This window comes from Chamaea fasciata, unplaced genomic scaffold (genome assembly GCF_029207755.1).
Source record: "Chamaea fasciata isolate MVZ Bird 193981 ecotype frontalis unplaced genomic scaffold, bChaFas1.0.hap1 SCAF_21, whole genome shotgun sequence".
Classification (NCBI taxonomy): domain Eukaryota; kingdom Metazoa; phylum Chordata; class Aves; order Passeriformes; family Sylviidae; genus Chamaea; species Chamaea fasciata.
In genome coordinates, this window is record NW_027094106.1 from 244,722 (window position 1) to 265,773 (window position 21,052).

A 21,052-nucleotide genomic window follows, 5' to 3' on the forward strand; every position below is an offset into this window, starting at 1 on the left:
GCCCCACTGCTAGATGGCCGCTTCATCCCCTGCGAGACACCCACCCGAACCCCTGCCCCACTGCCAGAACTGCTGCCCCATCCCATGCCTCCTGCCCTATTCCCTGCCTCATCCCTTGTACCACCTGCACTCTACTGCTCCATCCCCTGCCCCACCGCCTGACCCCTCTACTCCACTGCCAGACCCCTCTCTTACTCCCTTGTCAGACTGTCTATCCCTGTGTCTGCCCCCTGGTCCCTTTCCTGTCAGCTCCCCTGCTCCATCCCCTGCCCACCTCCTGCCCTATCTCTGTGCCTGGGGGTGAAGCTACACCGGTGGGTCTGTCTGGGACCTAACCAGGGTTCCCTTGTTGCAGAGCCCTCTCAGCTGCTGGCATCTTAGTTCCAACAACAAAAGCAATTAAACCAGCATGGTAATAAGCCCCTGGCCCAAACCCATCCCACAGGCAGGCCGGCAGGCAGGCAGACAGGCACGGCTCGCTGACCCCCATGACCACCCTGCCAAGGGGCAGGAAAGCATCCAGGCAGGAGTATTTTATTTTTTCCCAGCTCCTCCTTGTGCTCAAGGAACATTTTCTGATGGGAGGCACAAAAGAAACCCAAACAATTCTTCTATCACTCAATGAATCTCCTAAAAGCAACCCCAAAGCACTGCCCGGGCCCTTGGCTTGCGGGCCGAGGAGACGCTTCAGAGCCCGAAGAACAAAGTGCTGCTGCCGGGCCAGCCCAGCCAACACACTAATCCCCGGGGATTATTGCAGTCTAGTCACGGCTCAGCCACTTACTCCAGGATGGTGACTTGGCCTCTCTTAATGAGATAACAGGATCCCACATCCCCGAGGGGACAGAGTGCTGCCACCCCTGCGCTCTCCCAACACTCAGCTCCACAACCACCCAGTTCATCCCAGCCTTGGGGGAGCTTTTAGGGCCAAGTCCAGATTGTGTTTTCCTCAGGAGGTTGTTAAAAAGCCCCTGTGAGATCCCTGGGATGGACAGACGGATGGAGCACTGCTCGGCAGCACTGCTCATCTCAGAGCACACAGCTCACAGGTTTTTGCTGGACTAAATGTGTTCTGCTAGACCAGATGGTTTCAAGCAGCAGCCAAATTCCTTCAGGAACAGAGTCTGGATGCTGCTCTGAGCCTGGGAATGAGCACGGATCAATGCTCTGCAATCAGGGCAGGCATGTGCCCCTATTGGGGGTACCGGCTCCTGTCAGAGGTGCCATCATGGCGCCAGGTTTTGTGCCCTCCCCCCAATGAAGCCCCTCAGCAAGCGACTCCCAGCGGTGTTCTCAACATGAAAAGTGAGAGCTTGGATCCTCGCTGTGCAGCCCACCCCCCAGCCTAATGTTTACCCCAGCTTAAAGGGATCCTGGAATTAATTAATTCCCCCTTAGCTGGGTTTAGCATCACTCTGAACTCAGTGCCATGACTGCTACTGCCCGCTGCCCCAGAATATCCTGGAGGTGCAGTCCAGAATTTCCAGGGCACCATCTCCAGAGTCACCAAGAAGCCAAGCCACAGCTTCCAGAGGCCACGGTGCTGCAATTAGCTCTTGGTCATCAAGTATTAATAGCTCATTTGCGTGAAGAGACCTTAAGGCAGGTATGTAAAGAGCACAGCCAAAATCAAAGGGGATCTGAACTAAACCCACATGCACAGGATGGATGGGACTTTCTCTACAATGCCACCTGCATGGAAAATAGCTTCTAAAAGAATAAGCAGGATTCATCCATTTTTTCCATAGTTACTGGTGGCATGCTGTAATGCCACTGGAAGCCACGTGCAGCCATGTCAGATTTCCCACCCCTCAGTCACAGGCTTTGTGCTCCCAGCACCCCTACTCAATCCCCCAAATTAAAATCAACTCATCATCATTATCCTTATTTTTCCAAATCAAATTTTCAGACCAGCTCCCCCCTGAACAAAGTGCTCAGCCCAGGGGAAAAGTATCCAGGGTTTCCTGAAAAGCCAGGACATAAAAGTATTTGAGGCCACGGCTGCAGTGTGGTTCCTTATGGCTGACCTGCTCCAGCTGCAAAGCCCAGAGTTTGGACACCCCCAGGAAGCACTTGGAGTAAAGGCAGAGAACTCCAAATCCACCTGGCTTCACAACACATGGGGGGGGGATTCAGCCAGAGGCCAAAAATCAGAGCCAAGGCAGCTCAAGGAGAAAATCTGGAAATTAATTTAAAAGCAATTCTGGGAGCGTCCTCAGAGCAAAGGGGAAACCCCAGTTCCAGAGAGGCCAGGAAAGCTGGAAGCACTGAGCAGGAATGACAGCACCCAACCAATCCAGGGCTCAAGAAAGGTTGGTGCAGCCTATGGGGACAAATCCCACCACTTCAGGGATCCACTGCAATGGAAGAAAAATGTCATGCTGTTCCCAGTGAAGTTCCTTGCTGTAGTTCACTGCATCACTGTGAGGACACAAGGGTGAAGAGGCATTCCTGGCTCCAGTTGCTATTGGGTTATTCCCAGGGGCTCCTATGAAGAGCAGGGGATACACAGAGTATCCCAGTCAGATGTGCAAACCCACAAGCTTCATCCCAGGCTCCAGCAACCCTCTCCAGGGCTGCATCCTATCTCAGTAATTAGGGATGTGCTTGCAGAGGCCCTAGCAAGCCTCTCCAGGTGGCATGGAGGGAATTAGGACAGAATGCACTGATGGGGCTGCTGCACAACTGCAGTGCATCACAGGCACTGCCTCCACTGAGGTAGGAAGAAGCCTTTCCCACAGGGAACAGGGAAGGCAAAGTGAGGGCTGTTTCCCTGGAGAACCAGGGGGGAGGCAGCTCCTTGCTTCACCCTGTCCCCCGAGGGCCTTCATTCATCATCCTCTGGTCTGATCTGGAGAAGTGCAGATCCCTCCTCTCCCCCTGACTGTACTGAATCTCCTTGGGTGCTTCACTCCAAGTCCCTTTTCTCCACCCTGGAAGCACCCTCCACCCGCCTGTGGCTCCATGACTCTCCTGCCAGTTTCCAGGATAGTATGTGTGGTCTGGATCACGACGTATGGAAAAAGATGGGACATTCAGCATCTTCGCCCACCTGCTGGAGGGCTCTGCAAGCAGTTTTTAAACTCTATTTCAGCAATCACCTCCCATTAAAATGATGGGAATTAGGGTAAAATGTCTCAGCAAGTGTGGCTTTTTGTCATTGCAGCCTAGAGAAGCTCCTTGGAAATGCTCTCTAAGGCTTTGGCTTTTCTTGCTTTTACATCTCTGATTTCTGTTGGAGAAAATCTCTGCCCGAGCTGATGCTCAGGACAGGAGTGGGAAGCCCAGGCCAAGCTGCTCCAGGGAGCATTTACGTCCCTCTCAAAGGTCTCCTTTCCTCTTTTTTCCTCTCCTTCTGTTCATTTTACCAGGTCTAAAAATACTCCACTAAAAACCCTCTTCCCCTGCAGCCGCCTCCCTCCTGGATGACTAATAATATCTGTTGCTCCTTCTTGATCTCTCTGTATTTCCTGAGTCTTCCCCAAGGGAAGGAACCAAATCAGGGCTGTGCTCTCAACCAACTCTTTGGATTCAGACTCCTAAATTCATCTTCCTCAGAGAATAGGATTTTTTTCCCAGCTCCTCCAGTGCAGCAGCAGTTTAAACCCACCTCCCCAGCTCACAATAAACTAATCCTGCTCCATGGCTAACACCTGCCCAATGCTGCTGAAGCATTGTTCTGATATGGGAGCTCCAGGATCCTGTGATTTTCAGAGCTCTAAGGAGAATAGCAGGTTCACTGGGAAAACCACCAAGCACTTAGAAAACAATTTACTGTCTGTTTTTTCAGGTTTCAGTTCTTTCCAGCAGCTTTCCAGCCCTGGAGCACTCCCCTGGGAGATGTGCTGAGGAGGCTGGGTTAAGCTAGGTTTGGTATCTGGTCTTTGGAGCTGGATGGGCAGCACTGGCTGTGCGAGAAGCTTGGATTTTAGAAGCAGGGGGTGAATGCTGGGCACTGAGGGTGTTTGGGATAGTGGGACTTAGAGGAAAAACCCACCTTGCTGTCACCACATTGGTGGCAATGGCTTTTTTCCCCACTGAGTGGGATGTTAGAACACTGTAACAGGGATTGGCTTTCCTGCACTGCTCCATGTCTTTCTAAAACAGAGCCAAGACCTGCACCAGGCACCCTCTCCACTGCCAGCACCACATCATGGATTAGTCAGGATACAGGGATGGAACAGCACTGGCAGGAGCTGGAAGTGTGATGAGTTTCTCTGGACTCAGACACTGTAGTACAGCCAAATCCCTCAGGGCTGATCCCAACCCACTGTGATTTTCCAGAGATCCATTGATGAACAACCTTTGGAAAACCCTCATGCTGACACTGGTAGTGTAAAAAATGTCCCCAAATGGTCACAGTCCTGATGAACCAGCTACTTCCAGCCCCAACCCTGCACTGCATGGAGGCAGATTTAAAGGGTGTTTGGCCGCTCCAACACTTCTGGAAATCCCCCTGGCCAGCTAATGCCCAAATACCTTTGCAAAGCTTGATTTAGTAAAAATATCTGCTTGGAAGCAGTGCTTAAAAAGCTCAAGGCCATTTTCAAATCCTTGTAATGCTGCAGTTTCCTGGACATGTGAAAGTGAGAGGAAAAAGCAGATCAGGCTGAAGCAGGCATGGGGCCAGGGCTGGCGGCTGTGCCCAGGGCTGTGCTGGCATGGAGCAGACAGCCCAGGGGTTATTTCAGCACCAAGCTCCCCCAGCTGCTCACCACAACTGGACCAGCATGGAAAGGAGGGAGGATAGCAGCCCTTCCACATCACCCCAGGCAGGAGATCCACAAAGGGCTCCCAGGGCAGACCACATGACTCCCCATGTACAGAGGGGTGCGGGTGAAGCTGCTGCCAGCCCGGTGTATGGGCAGGGAGCCGAGCTCCATTATCCCTCCTGCCATTACAGGAAGCCACTTGGTTGAGTTGTCAATATAGAGATTTTCTTTAAAAACAAACCAAAACAAATGAAACAAAACCCCCAAAACAAACAAACAAACAAAACCCACAAAAAAAACAACAAAAAAGCCCAACAAAAACCAAACAAAAAACCAAAATCAAAAAACCAACGGGTTTATGGTGCCATTATCGATCCTTTGGTATTTTTAGCTCCTTGTTCAATCCATCCCTGTTGGTGTTACAGCAATTGCACAACCCCGTGGAACACGGCTCAGTGGGGCTGCTCCAAGGTGAGCAAAAGCTCAGAGAGCAGCAATACAATGCCAACGGGATTAAAAATGCAAGAGGGAAAGTGAGAGGTGGGATAAGCAGCATCCTCCCCCCTTACTGCTTCCAGCTCCTGCTAATGTTGCAAAGAGACAGGTAGATAGATTCTCCCATCCAAACCAGAGGCAGATGAAACTCATGTTTCCTACTGGCTGTGGAGGGCTGGGAACCCATAGAAAAGGTGAGACTGAGCTGAGTGATGCCACTTATGGGCTGGAAGGAAGGGAGGGCATCCAGAGGGAGTCAGACTGGCTGGAGCAGTGGGTCCATGGGAGCCTCATGAGGTTCAGTCAGGGCCAGGGCAATCCCTAGTGCCTGCACAGACTAGGGAGGTCTGCAGAGACCCCAGAGGTTTGGGAGGATAAACACCCTCAGCATCTCTCTCCATCCATGGGGTCATTTACCCACACCAATGGCCCCCTAATGTTGTACTCTCATCTTCACTTACAGGTCCTCCATATCCTGGATCCACTGATTCCATAGTGATTCAGTGTATTTTACCATGACTGGTTTCATAGATGATGGATGGATGGATGGATGGATGGATGGATGGATGGATGGATGGATGGAGACGACCCTGTGGAGGACTGGGGGATTCTGGCAGGTGACAAATGGGACAAGATCCAGCCATGTGTGCTCACAGCCCAAAAAGCCAAGCGTCTTCCGAGACCCCCCTGGAGCTGCCTGCATCTCTGGGGTCCCAGCATGGGGAGGTCAGGTTAGACACGGGGAAGAAATGTTGGACCATGAGGGAGGTAAGGGGTTGGCACAGGTGAATCATGGCAGTGGGATGTAAACCTGCACACTTAAGCTCTATGTGAGAACTTGTTCATCATTGCAGATGTCTCATCCTTACCTGTAGGTAATCTAGGAACCCTCCTAGGAACCCTAGGCTGGCTCTTCCTTTGCACATGCACAATGCTCTGCTGTGGTGTTGCTTCCTTCTTGCCTCATGCTGACAGCACTGAGATGAGCCAATGCCCAGAAGAAGGAAACAGGGTCAGCACAGGAGACAGCTGCAGTGGGAACTGGCTCATCCTGCCTCCCTCACTGCTCCCTGGGCTCACAGGGACCAGACCTCTGATGTCACCCACCACCTTGCAAGCCCCAAAGTTTACAGGGATCAATGCCCCCAGCAGCTCTCCCCATCCATGGGGATGTTTACCCCCAGCCACGCGCCCACTGAGCCCCCCAGCAACAACTCCCACCTTTGTCCTGCTTTCCCTACTGGCAGCCCTTCCATATCTGGATCAGTGTCACCATGACTCAGAAGATGAAAATCACAGAATCCCAGAAGCATTTGGGTTGGAAGGGACCTTAAAGCCCATCTCATACCATGCCCTGCCATGGGCAAGGACACCTTTCACTATCCCAAGTTGCTCCAACCCCCGTTCAACCTAGCCTTGGGCACTTCTAGGGATGGGCAGCCAGAGCTACTCTGGGCAACCACCCTGGCAGGGAAGAATTCCTCCCTCATACCCAATCCAAACCTACTCTCTTTCAGTCTGAAGCCATAAAACACATTTCCCACTCATTTCCTTTTAAAGTTGCCCTGTAGACTTCATAAATGGGGAGCTAAGGGTTCACACAAAGCACAGTGACAAAACACATTCAGCATCTGCCCTCGGGCACCTTACTCCCATCCCCAAAGTATAGTGAGGCCCCCCGTGAATCTCCAAACATTTGCCTTAGGTGATCCTTCAGTTGCCCCATCAGAGGAATCACTTTATCTGCTTTTACTTGCCCCTTGAACTGAGACAGCAGAGCCTGGCAATGCCAAGTGTGAGGCTCAGCTCAGTGCCCAGCCCATAACCACTTCCCAGGAGCTTCCCAAACCTTCTCCTGAGCTTTACATCCATTCGAACCCAAACAGGCAAGCAGGAGGCTGTGTGGATGCTCCAGTACAGGCACACATACCTCAGCACCTCCCTCAAGTCCTAAACGTGAACAGTTTTGTTGCAGATGTGTAGTAAGGGGGGAACAAACTCGCCTGAAATGAAACCACTGGATGCAATAGGCTGGGAAATGCCACAGCACGTGTTTTCCCTGCACCAGACCATGTCCTGTGAGGCCAGCCCCTGCCTGCAGCCCCCTCAGCAGTGCTGGGGCTGTGGGGGGGCTGTGGGTGCTGTGCCTGCCTCTGGCTAATGGGCAGCAGCCGAGGTATTTATAGGAAATATGCAACATACTTCCAGCCTGGGGACAGTTTCCAGCCCTGAGCTTGTTCATATTTAAGTGCCGGGTGGTTGCAGGGGGAGGTTGGGCAGAGCACGCAATGCTGGCGTGCAGCAATGCTGGCTCCTCCCAGTGCTCCCACAGGTTTGGCTGTTTGCTTTGGCCCCAGAGGCCACTTCCCAGCTCTCTCCCATACCCTGGCTACCGAGACCCCATCAAACTCTCCATGTCCCAAACAGCTGCTTCCCAGAAGGACTCTGGAGCCATGAGCTCTGGACAGCTGTAGGTTTGCAGAGGGGCCAAGGGCTGGTTTCCCTCCCAGAAGACCCAGCAAGATCAGGGTGCCCAGTTCAGTCCAAGGGGAAAATGTTGGAGCAAATAGGTGTCCAAACAACAGGTAAAAATTACATGGTAAATTCCCTGCCTGGCACCCCCTCATATGCACCAGTGCCAGGATGAAAGCCTGTGGGTAAACCTTAAGGGCTGGAGTCCCTCTGCTCTAAAACCAGGCTGAGATACCTTGGGGTGTTCACCTGGAAAAGGCTCCAGGAAGACCTTAGAGCCCCTTACTTTGTTTAAAGGGGCTCCAAGAGAGCTGGAGGACTTTGGACAAGGGCCTGGAGTGACAGGACAAGGGGGAATGCCTTCCCACTGCCAGAGTGCAGATTAGATGGGATATTGGGAAGAAATTCTTCCCTGTGAACATGGTGAGGCCCTGCCGCTTGTTGCCCAGGGAAGCTGTGTCTGCCCTATCCCTGGAAGTGTCCAAGGCTAGGCTGGGTAGAGCTTGGAGCAACCTGGTCTAGTGGACGGTGTCCCTGCCCTTGGCAAGGGATGGAGTGAGATGGTCTTTAAAGTTCCTTTCAACCCAAACCATTCTAGAATTCTCTGCTATGCGAGTTCAAGCTTTCCTTGTGTTCTTTTAACAGTCCCTGCTCCCGTGTCCAGCACCTCTCCAGTGCTTGTGGCAGCTTGTGCCACAGGTGATGCTCCCACAACAGCCCCATAACTTTGCCTGGCTGAGAGCACCTGCACGCTGCCTGCTCCTTGGGTGTGAGAAGGGCCTAAGGAGACGGCAGGGCTGGAGCAGACATCTCTGCTGTGACCAGAGTGGAGCCCGAGGTGGAAAAAAACCTGGCACATAATGGAAACTGTGTTTCATGTGTTATTGCTGCCTGACTGAGATGATCAAGGAGGGAATAGCAGGCACGATTCCATGCAAAAGGCTGCAAAATCCCTTCCTGAGATATAAATATTTGGTTTTCCTTGTGGGGAAGTAAACACCACTGGCTGGAGGACTGCCAGCATACCCTTGGGCTCACCCAGCCCAAGGAGAAGGGTTGCACTGTTGTGCTTTGGCCAGCCCCACCACCGAGGCTGGAGGAGCCCTAAGAGCATGAAACCCAGCTCTGGGTGTGGAAAACATGCCTGTGCCTACTGGAAGCATTGGGAAAATGGATGGGAGGCACTTGGAATAAGCACAGGTGACAAGAAGTAGCCCCATCGGGAGCTTTTCTAGCAGCAGGGAATGCTCCCTGTGCTGGGAGCCACTGGTTCCCCAAGGCATGGGGAGCATCCCCCATGTGTAACTCCACAGTGGAATGGGCTGGGTGTGGAGGGCTGTGCCTGCCACTGTTCCCTGCCTCCTCTGGCCCTACCAACACGATGATACATCTTCCAGAGCAGGATGAAGGCGGGAAGAGGAGTGCCTGAAGGGCTCTGCACCCCAAGGATGCCCTTTCTGGAGTTCATTGGGGCAGAGGGAAAGGCAGCCCAAGGATTTCTATGTTGTTCCAGGGAAACAGGGGGTTTAATGTGGGAGGGAAATCTCTGCTCTATAATGCAAATCACAACATGCGGAGCACACACAATACCATCGATGATGGCAGAGGGGCATATGGGACACCCAAACACGAGGAATTTGCTCTGAGAGACACTAAACACACCCAATTTCCTTCTTTTCCAGCAATTCAGCAGCTGTCAGCCACTGCCACGGCAGCCCAGCCCAGGGCACCCCGGTCCTCACACCCCGGCCCTGGCCTGTCCTCCTGCCGGGGACATAGAGCGCTGGAAGGTGACAGGGTTGGGTGGAGTGACACAGGGACAAGGCTCCTGGGACACAAAAGCCACAGGAATCAGAGTGGCCTCAGTGATGGTGATGGATGGCCCAGCCAGGCATCAGCCGGAGGAGGACCGTGGGAGCTGCACCCCGTACTTCTGCAGAGAAAATCCTTCATGTTCCGATGATGTTCAGGGAATCAGGACTTATTTTTTTTACATTTTTTTGATAATTAAAGAAAAAATGTGCAAGAAATCTGCTGTACTATATTATCAGAAACAACCCAGAGAGCTCTGAGCACAGCTCAACCACCACGACCAGTTCCTCTGCTGTACCCTGGTGAGGCAGAGAAAAAAATCCATGTGGGGACAATTGGTGGGAATTTCCAAATTCTGCTTCCTTCTGGAAGAGCATATTGAACCTAAACGTGACCAGGAACATCTGCAGGGGAGAAGCAAACATTCAGGTCCTGAAACACCCAGGTTGTGGGACCAGCTGGGGATTGCTGTGGAAAGAGCTAAGCACCATCCTTACCCTCCAGGGCTGGGAAAGACGGAAATACCCATGGGAAGAAGAAGCAGAAGACCTCACCCTGGCTCCACACTGTTCATAAGATGCTCGCTATTTCCCCACGCAGAAATCACAGCACTTCTGCTGCATCTGGGAAGAAAGAATCCCCTGGAGGTGCTGGGACTGGGTACCAAAATTTCCTTCTTATCCAATGAAAAGGCCTGACAGACATCACCCCTCTGATAGGGGTGAAACATTCCCACTTTGTGAAAAATCTCCCCTGCAGATGGGAAGAGAAATTGGATTGCAACTGCTCCCAAAGTTAGTGAATGCTGCAGAAAAGGAGGGAAAAAGGTTAAAATGATAAATGATCTAACAGGGACACTGGCTAATAGTCATTTCCATGTGATGGCTGATTAGAAGAAAGATTGGTTCTGATTTGATCCCAGAATTAGTTTCCCCTGGCATGTCCCATTCCCAGCTCACAGAGATGCTGGTGTACACAAATGGCACTCTGGAGGCTGACAGAAAAGAAGCAGCAGGGACCCAAAGTGGTTCTGTGCTAAAAAAACTCTCAGAGGGGAGACTGCAGCTAGGGTATGCCCCACAGTGGTATCCAAGTATTAAGGGATTAATGGAAAAGTCTAGACGTGACACAGCTAATTATACCCTACTCCTATGAGAGCGAAAAGCGGACCCCAGGATGCTGTGGATGCTGTGCCAGGGCAGCTCTGTCCACATGCCCCTGCCCCAGCATAGCCCCACAGCCAAAATCCCAGATAAAAATGGGCTGGAAACCACGGGTTTTGTCCAACAATTTCTCGTCTTTCCTTTGCTCTGGTTTACTTGTGTCCCTGCTGCTGCCAAAGCTTTGCTTCCCTCCCCACAGGCAGAAATTGCTGGATATTTAGTCTGAGCTGTTTCCTCACCACTCACGAAGCTTTGGCTGGTACCTGACTGTTCCTCCACCCCCCAGACATTACTAATTCCTCGGGGAGTTCTCCTGCCAAACCAGCTGTCTTGAGGGGTGAAATTTGGGGGTTACAGAAAACACAGGCAGGGCTGACAGACCCCATTTGTCAGAAAAATCATCCCAAGGGGGCTCAGTGGCTGGTGTGAGGGCACTGGAAATAAGGCAAACGAGAAAGAAGACCCAATGTGAATGGAAAAAATGTGGATGGTTCCCAATTCTGTGCCTGCAGCAATGGGACTCTTCAAATTTGGACATTTCAGCTCAAAAAAATAAAAAATCTGGAATGCAGAAGCAGAGAGCAGCCCTATTTCTAGCTGTGACTCCTCCCTGTGTGCTTGGCCTCCAAGACAACTCAGAAACTCAAGGCACTTCTTCTTGAGCTATAAAAAGACCTGGAGTGGAACTGCAAGAGCCAGGAAGACAAACAAGGGAGTAGTTTGCCTTCCTGTCGAGGACATGGGTAAAGTCAGGAGATGGTCTTGCTCAACCCACTTTTTGAGGTGCCCCCCAAGGAAGGAGAGTTGTGGGGCACGGTGGAAATTCCAGGCTGGATCCCATCGACCAAAATGTTGACTGTGGCATGTCCCAAGGCACCCCACTACCTCCCACCTCTCCTGTGTGAGGAGAAGGTCTAGGACTGGCCCCATCCAACACCCCAACACAACTCTGAGTTCCTTGTACTTGGGGAGGGTCAAAAGTACCATCGTGATCAGGGACAGGGCATGGAGTGTTCCCCAAGACCACTGGGTGGAAGCTCCATCAAAATGCAGCTCCCCTTTCCTCAGGCTGCTGAAAGGGTTAACAGCCTCACCCAACACCTGCCCCATGAATCCCAGCAGGACAGGATGGACTATGCAAGTTCCAGGTGACCATAAAATTCAGCAAGCTCAGGAATATCTACCCACCTTTGCCCTCTCCAGACAAGTCTTTACCTCTGCAGAAGCAACCAAACCTTGCAGACTGTTGGAACATTTCATTCCTATTTGTGAAGTGCACAAAACATTCCTGGCTGGAAAAACACCACTAGGTCACTGACTGGGAACAGTGCCATCAAGAGAGATGAGTTCTTCAATGGTTTCACTGACTTAGTGCAGAAGAAGCATCTCTTCTGGCACAGCCATTCCCAGCCTACACTGACTTCTTCAACACCCAGAAAGTCAAAGTCTTCCTCTGCCACTACTTCAGCATTCCCTTAAAACCTCAGAAAATCTTCTCACACCACTAACTGGTGCTGCAGGACTTTCCTCTTGAGCAGTTCCAAGGATTGTAGAGCTGGACTGGGTGGTCCATATGGAGCAACCTGAAGCTGGCACACTTGGTAACCATGGTTCAGGAGGAGAGGGACAACAGATGGGACAAGAGGGCATCGCCTCAAGCTGAACCAGGCGAGGTTCAGGTTGGATATCAGAAGGAATTTCTTCATGGAAAGCATTGTCCAACATTGGAAAGAGCTTCCCAGAGAAATGTTGGAGTCCCCATCCCTGGATGTGTCTAAGGAATGACTGGACATGGCACGCAGAGCTCTGGGCTGGGTGACAAGGTGGTAATCAGTCACAGGCTGGACTCAACGATCTTCGAGGTGTTTCCCAATCCAAAGGATTCTGTGATACCCGTGGATCAGCAAAGTGAGGGGCAGCACTGGTGTGACTGACTGCCAAGCCCATGAAGATGCCAGAGTGCTGATCCATGCTTTATTCAGTGGGATGCAGAGGTTGCATTTAGGTCATTTAGAGATGGGATGCAAAGGTTGTAGATGAACTGTGACTTCACCAGGATCAGCTTGGGGATCTGAGGGTCATACCTGGCTTGTGCAGAAGATGCCAATTGCTCTTTTCAACAGCTCAAGAGCCCTCCTGTGCCCAGGTGCCTGATCCTGGAGAAAGATGTCTCTGCCCATGGCTGAAGATTGGGACCAGATGATCTTTAAAGGTCCTCCAGCCTAACCCCAATGTCTTAAAACAGTCTCTTAGCACATGGAGCTGCCTTTTGTAATGGCAGAATCTCAGTCCCTTCTTTGGTGGGACACTTCTCCAGCTTGCCAAGCCTCACACTGATGCAGAGCATGTCCTAAGGGTTGGTTGTGGTCGTGGTTGGTGCTGTGTGATGAGGATGGGCTCAACTCTGTATCTACTGCAGAACTGGACCCTGGCCATGGCTTCCGACATCTTCAGGCCAACAAAGGGTGTCAGTTTCCACCATGGGCTGGGCTGGGTTGGGTATGTCCATCAACTTTGTTCTGGAGCCTGTGCCCTCCACAGTGTTTGGTACTCACTCACCGATCCTTCCTGCCCCTTGGTTGTGCCAGTTTGGTGCTTCAACAGAAAGGTGCCTTTGTTCCCACCAATGCAGAAAGTACCAGTTCAGTGGCTGGGAACATTGTGCACTGAGGAATCAGGCAGCTCAAGAGTTGCTCTAGCTGTACTTAGCTCATAGGGAAGTTGCCAGACTGGTTTGATTGTTTGGCCATGAAACTCAGGCTCAAGGGGACCTGGGGTTGCCCAAATGTGCCATACTTAAGTCTTGAGGCGAGAAGACCCTGTGTTGCTTGACAGTGGAGCAAACTAATAAAAAACTCTGCTGAGCTGTGGCTACTTTATTCCAAGACTTCCATAAGTTTAGATGCTATTTTTATCTAGTCTGACTGGTAGCCAGCTTTTATGTGATGACAATAAATCCCAGTTTAATACCATCAGCCTGTGCCCTTCCTGGGTGGTTGTTTAGTTCTGTTGCGCCAAGCACTTGCCATGCAGGAATGAGAAAACTTCCATCACATAAAGGGATCCTTTGGGAAAAGTCGCTTCTCTTGTCAGGGCCAGGTTGGAGACTTGCTGCTTATTGTTACCATTTGTCTCTTTTATTGGAATAAAAGACAGATGTGAGCAGCTCAGCACTCTCGAGAGAGCCTGTGGCATCGTGCTTTATTTGAATTAACAGATGCTAGTTAGAAAATAGATTTTTCCTGTCATTATGTTCACATGGAAGTGAACAAGAATACAGGTAAGTGCAAATTGTGTTGCAAGGTGCTTGGTCCAGAATCTCAGGGAAACGCAGGAATTCTGGGTCCCTTCTTCTCCTAAGAGCCCAAAAAACAGGGGATGGCATCAGTGGGGAGACCTCAGCAGTCATGGCCCACTGGGACTCCTAAACAGCACAAGGAAAGCTTGAACTCACATAGCACAGAATATTGGACTGGTTTGGGTTGGAAAGGACCTTAAAGATCACCCAGTTCTACCCCCTGCCACGGGCAGGGACACCTTCTACTAGAAGGAAGACCAGAGTGCTCCAGGCCCCATCCAACCTGGCCTTACACACTTCCAGGGATGCGGCAGACAAAGCTTCTCTGGACAACCTGTACCAGCACCTCACCACCCTCACAGCCAAGAATTCTTCCCAGCATCCCTTATCTATCCACTCTCTGTCAATCTGAAGCTATTCCCCCTTATCTTGTCATTCCAGCTCCTTCTCTGAAGTTCCTCTCCAGCACTCCTGGAGCCCCTTTAGGCATTGGAGGGGCTCTAACGTCTCCCCAGAGCTTTCTCTTCTCCAGGTGAACACCCTCAGTTATTTCAGCCCGTCTCCAGAGCAGAGGGGCTCCAGGCCCCAGCACATCTTCATGGCCTCCTCTGGATTCGTTCCAACAGCTCCACTTTAATTCCTGGAATTGTCCAAAGCCAGGCTGGACAGGGCTTGAAGCAACCTGGTCTAGTGGAAGGTGTCCCTGCCCATGGCAGGAAGTGGAACAAGCTAAGCTTTAAAGGTGCCTTCCAACCCAACCCTCTTTCTGAGTCCATAGTAAACTATTCAGTGTCTGTGTATGCCTTTGAGAAAATAATTCAGCTTTCTACTGTGGACTGGGATCATTTACCCTGCCCTGTGATTAGCCTGGAACAGCACACAATGTATAATTAGTCCAGCCGTGGGCCGGACTCACACATCCGGGCTAGAACATTGGCTGTGCTGCCTGTTACTGCTGTCACCCGGGGAACAGGCTGTCCCCAGGAAGTTTTCTTATTTGGTGACTGGGCAAAATAAATCAGCCTAAATAAATAAATAAAGTTGGTGGAAGGGAGGAGGGCCAGGATCCAGCCCTTCCTCCAGCCCTCATGCTGCTGTATGACAGCCGGCTGCTGACTCTCTGTCCCAAGTTCAGAGGGTACAGAGCCAGCAGTGGGTGATGGGATGAGGATGGGCACAGAAACCGGGTACTGGAGCTTGTGCTGCAATGCCATGTGACAGACAGTGCTGGAGCAGGCGATGGGATGAGGATGGGCACAGAATCCAGGTGCTGGAGCTCACTCCGGAGAGTCATGTGCGGAACAGTGCTGGAGCAGGCAATGCTCATCCTGGCGACATGTCACATACATGGGATGGAATGGGCTGCAATGGGCACTTTCTCCCCATCCTTGGATTCTCAATCCTTCAGCCAAAATTATCCCTCCTGCAGCCCCAGCCCCTGTCCAGAGGTTTTTTCTTCTGGAAGAGCAAACCTGGGATGAGTCATCCCCTCCTCATGACAGGTGCCCACATCCCATACGTCATTCCCCACTGTTTTTGCTAGACTTGGGTCACGGCCAGAGGCAGCAGAGGGCATCACACTCAGTTCAGAGTGCTGTGATGGGGAATTTAGTAAAAACCCTTCCTTCCTGGCTGTTTCTCCTCAGCTCTGCAGATGGATGGAGTTAAACTGGATAAATTTCAGAAGGCAAGAACCTCCCTGCACCCCTCAGCACAGGACATCCCCGGTGGGGAAGTACATGCTGAATGAGAGGGAAAGGGGTTTTTGGGGCAGCAACATCCCCCAGCATCCCTGTCTTCCCATTCAGCCTCTGGGCAAGTGGGAATTCAGAGCAAGGTTCCCCCTTGTCCCTTGGTGGTCCAAAACCATCATGTTTTCCCAGCTACAGAAGCTCCTGAACTTGGTGGCAGTACCTTCAGCACCAAATCTATTCATCCTCCTGAAGCTTAGCTGCTTCTGGAGTCCATCCTAACATTTAAAAACTCAGATATTTCTGCATCTAAAATAGAGGTTTCTATATCTAAAAAAATCTCCTAAACCTCTCCATCCCTGCATGTACTAACAAGAAAAGCAGCCCCATATCTGGTACAAGACAAACTATTTTCTTTCCCTGGGGATGGAAATAAGTTTCTAAGAGGAACTCTCTGAAAAGAGATGACTCATTACTTCGCTGCTGAAGCTGCATTCAATCCCCAGCACCTCTAGTTCCCAGTAAAAGCCAGAAAATTGAAAACACGGTGGTTCACACAAGTGCACAAAACTCAGGAGCTCCTTTTCCTGGAGATGAAAGGGCCATGAATTAATCCCTTGTATCACCTACTCCCCCAGGATGGGCTCAGCTGCTGTCAGACCTCGCTCCTCACGGCCAGGAGCTATTTTTTCCTACTCTTGCTAGTGTCAATATGTTTCTTTAAATATCTTTTTGGAGAGGCTGTATATATATAGCCCCACTCTGGTGCTTTGAAAGAAGCCTCATTTCCTGTGTAAGAACTGAAGTTCTTGGCAAAGCTGCTGGTGGCTGCAGCATCTGAACCACAAAAATTGGGGTTTTTTTTCAGTAGTAAATGGTATTTCCTTTACGACTGCAAGTTGGACCGAGCTGGGTCTGGTCTGAAGCCAGCTGGGTTGCTGCGTCTGGGAGATACAGGACTATATTCCCAATTATGAAAATGATGGAAAAAAAAATGATTCATTACATTAATGTGGTGTGATGGTGCCCAAGAGGTGGGACAGCCCATTGCAGGGACAGGATGGGCACAAAGCTGCTTTTAACCTGCATTTGGCTGTGAAAAAGTTGGGTTCACATGTCAAAAGGATTTATTAACTGACACTGAGTGTGAAAAAAAAAAATCCATTTCATTTGCACCTGATACTTTTTCTCTTTCTTTTGCACCATCTCTCTGCAACTGGTTTTGGAGTAGGCTCCTCCAGCAGCAAGGTAGGAAGCAAAACAGCTTTGCAGCCCCTGAGAGATGGCTCATGGATATTAAGGACATTAAAACCTTCCTGAGGAGATGTGGCATCTGCTGCATTCAGAGTTCTGCATCTCCCTGACATGAAAATGCCACACCTTCCCACTGGGATACCCTACGCAGGAGGGTCTGACATTCTCAGCACCATGCTGGGGACTCTGATGGCAGGAGTGGAGATGCAGCCAGGTCAGCAATCACCTTCTGCTGCAAATATGTCTTTGCAAGGTAATTTCTGAGCCATAAATTGCTTTTATTGCTGCACGCAGTCCTAAGAACACAGTGTGTAAATGTGCCAGAGGTAGGGGTGGCTGTGGGCAGCTCAAGTGGTCCCTGTTTCCCTTTGCTACTCTCTGAGTTTTCCAGGAAAAAATGAAGCCAAAAAAACAAAAATGCAAGTTTTTTAGATTTTCTGCAGGAATTTTAAAGAGTCTCCTCCAACCCTCACCCTTGTCAGGATGGATTACCTTTGGAACTGTTCCGATGGCACAGGGACCATGCAGCTACATCTGCTGGTATAAAGCCCCAGTAGCCATGAGCTCTGGGAAACAAACATGGAATTTCTGTAACTTCTCCACAGCCCCAGGCACTGTCTCCACTTCATGTCCTCATCTCTGGGATACAGCACAGACTCAGGGCAGGGCAGTCTGCAGTGGTGTGGGACATGACAGCTCATGATGGAGCACAGCTGGGGACTAGAGCAATGCTCAGGATGGGAGACACAAGAGAGTTATTTGGTGACTTTGCAGCCCAGGAGATGACAACACACCACCGCTACATGCTGCCTCCCTTCCACCCAAAACCCACAGGGCAGGGTCAAGGACTGAGACTCAGGGCATGTCTTGCTGCAACTTCAAGTGCACTTCCCTCAGTTTTGATGTCCGAGCACTTTTGCTCCTCTCCAGTGATGGGTTTACAAAAAGAAGGAACAGGTTGGTGCAGGAAGAGCTGAGCTGTGTCAGAAGGAGATCTTCCCACACCTCCAGCCTTCCAGGAGTGAGCTGCTGCTTTGCTTTAGAATGTCATGCACTACCTCTGGGAGTCTGCAGTTGCACCTGCACTGATGCCCTGCTGGCCATATCCCTGCTGGGAATGAAGGGAAATATCCTATGGCAGTCTAAAACATGAGTGAAGGAGCAGGAGAGCCTGGGACACCAGCCCTGAAGCATCATCCCTTCCCCACTGAAGTCCTGTGTCCTTCCAATTCCATTTTCACCTCAACACTTTAGCTCATCCAACTATTGAACATCCAGTCTTTGCCAACCAGCCAAGCACAGAAGGAATTTCACTCCTTGGCTCCATCATGGCACAAGGATATCTGCTGTGGACAATTACAATATGGAAAGAGTGAGAAGGAAGGAAGGAAAAAAGGTCCCAAGGAGGGAAGATTCCAAGTACCAACCTAAACAAAGAACCTTCCCTGCAGAAGGAAGGACATGCCCAGGACATGCCCCTTAATCCAACCAGGAGAACTTGGAGGGGATGCAAACATCAGACACCATGTGAAACACAAACATTTATCTTAAAATATGTCAGGATTTTCATGGGTTTTTTTTTCTCCTTCCTTGGTGACCTTTGCTGTGCTCAAAGATTTGTGCCAAGGTTGAGGTGGTAAATGTTGAATCACCATGTGAAAGACCAGCAAAAGGGGAACAGTCATTGCAACACTCATACTCCCATGGCAGGGCTGCACCCAGCTAATCCCAATGGCAGCAGAACCACAGCATTTGGTGTCCCTGTTGCTCAACTTCCTATGAAAATTATCAGCATTGACAGGAAAGGAAAAGAGGAGCCCTTGACTTTGTCTTGTTCTCCCTGAGCTGCTCTTGCCCAGCAGGCAGCAAGGACAGCATGAAAAGAACACCATGCCTGGGCAGGTCCTCAGGTTTCCCACATTTGCATTCCCAGGAAAATTGAGACACTTGAACAACTGTGGGAGCAGAAGAGAGGCCACCAGGAAATTTATTCCTATTTGTCTCCAAGCCAACAGATGGATGTTGTCAGGGCAGAGTCGTTATGCAATGTAATTACCACCATGGAAGTGTCCCACTACCAAGGAAGCTTTCTACCACCAGAATATCCCACCATCGTAAGAGTATCCCACCACCATGGAACCATTCCATCACCAGTTTACCACCACCACAGAAACATTCCACCACCACAGGAGTATCCCACCACCAGACCTTCCCACTACTAGGGTGTCCCACCACCACCACCACAGCTTCGTAGGGTGCTCTTGTTCTTCCAAACTGAGGTCAGACCATAGAAATTGGGTGCTGCCAACCCAAGCAGGTGATTCTCAGGCTCCCTAAAGGTCCATTTGGACACACTTTCTGCCTCTTTGGGTTCTTTTAGCCCAATATAGGCTTTGTGATACATGTGCTGCTGCCCTGAGACAGATAGGATTGGAGGGGAGGGAAGGAGCCTGTACATGCCTAAACACAGGGAAAATTTTCATTTTAAAGCCATTTAACAGATGAAACTTTTCTTAAAAGAAGTCATGTTCAAAAAGAAAAAACCCCAAACCCACAAAGCTTCTCTAAAAACAACCTCAGAAAGAAGAAGTTGGACAAAAATTGTATGACCAAGACCTAAGGGATGCCTGGGAAAAAAAGAGCGAGAAAGGGAATTCCGTGGCGCTGAAGCACAGAAGAAGGAAAAGTCAGACAGGCCCATGCTGTGTCATTAGTCTGGAAATCAGATGAGGAAGATGAAATCCAGCTTGTAGCGGTGTGGGGAGCGGGTGCTGCTCCACTGGCCTCTCCACTTGGCCCTTCCCAGGAAATTGTGATGTCAGGGGGAGCCTGAAGAACTCCAGGCTCATGGGGCTGCTGCTGACACAAGGAGCCAGAAGGTTCCAGGAGTAAACCAGTTCCACTCCTACCTTTAGCAGTATGAATAAATAATTGATGTCTGAGGTAACCTGAGCGGGAAGGTGAGCTGAGTCCTGCACATGATCCTGCATCCAACTTCACACCTTGGTGGGTTTTCTTCCCGCAAAACCCCCTCAGACTTGATCCTTGGTGTTTATTTCCACCCCCAAGCCATCTCCCATGTGCTGTTCCCACTCTGGGCTCATCCAAGTCTGCTCCCACTGGTCCCACTTCAACCCTTGCTTCAGCCTCAGTTTTCCTTCCTCTCCTGCAGTAGGCCTGGACAATTCTGCTTCACTGGTACTTTCCATCCCTGGACAATGGAGCAGGGCCAGGCTGTCCCCAGCTCCCTCTGCTGCCATCCCTCCCCCTTCACCTTCCCCATGCCTTGTCCAGGCACATCCCCAGCTGCTCCAAGCACATCCTTTCCCCAGATCACCAGCTTGGTCCACCAAAGCACCCCTGCTGCCCCTCCAGCTTGGCTGCCACCTTTCCTCTGTGCAGGACATCAATCCATCATCGAAAACCTGAGTGAAGGGCCCCATTCAGATACTCTGGATGCTGCTGAGGAGCAAATTCTGTCTACTTTTCAACATATTGGTGCCTCTTCCCAGGAGCCACCCACAGGGACAGACCCTGTCCCCTGCCCTGTCCACATCTGGTGTCCCTGAACGACACGGGAACAGAACCCAGTGGGGTGACTGACTCAACTGGCCGAAGAGCCGCTCTGTGTCCCCTCCAGCCAGTGAAGACACAGGCTATGTGTGCCCAGGGTGGTTCCAAGGACAGGGTAGCACTGTCCTGGGCATGATGCCCGGCTGTGGCTGGGCTTGGAGACCCAGCAGCTCAGGCCAGCGGGTGAATGCTCCCTAGCCCCACTGGTGGGGAGGCCAGGCTGAGCAGCCACGTCTGGGCTGGGGCACCCCGGATGCCACTGCACCCTGATGTCCCCGGGCGTTCCTCCAGGGCAGGCTTCAGCCCCAGCCAGGGGGCCCGGGGGGTCGCCATCCCTGTCTCCCCATGGCGACCTACCGCCCTCCTGGGTGGGTGGGACCAGCCCCGCCCCGTCAATCTCCACCTACCTGGTGCAGCCCCGCCCATTGGCGCCAACCCAGCTCTCCTGGGCCGGCCGCACCCACCCTTCCAAGCTCCGCCCCTTGTGACAAAACCTACCTGCTGGGCAGCTCGAACTGTGCCCGTCCCCGGCTCACCTGGGCTGACCCTGCCCACTCAAATAATCCTCGTCCACTCTGGATA

General features: G+C 51.2%; 1 protein-coding gene across 2 annotated transcripts in view; it reads right to left on the minus strand.

Moving 5' to 3' along the window:
- Positions 1-21,052, minus strand: part of POM121 (POM121 transmembrane nucleoporin) — a 58,652-nt gene that overhangs the window by 37,287 nt on the left and 313 nt on the right. The gene's annotated exons all lie outside the window — the stretch shown is intronic.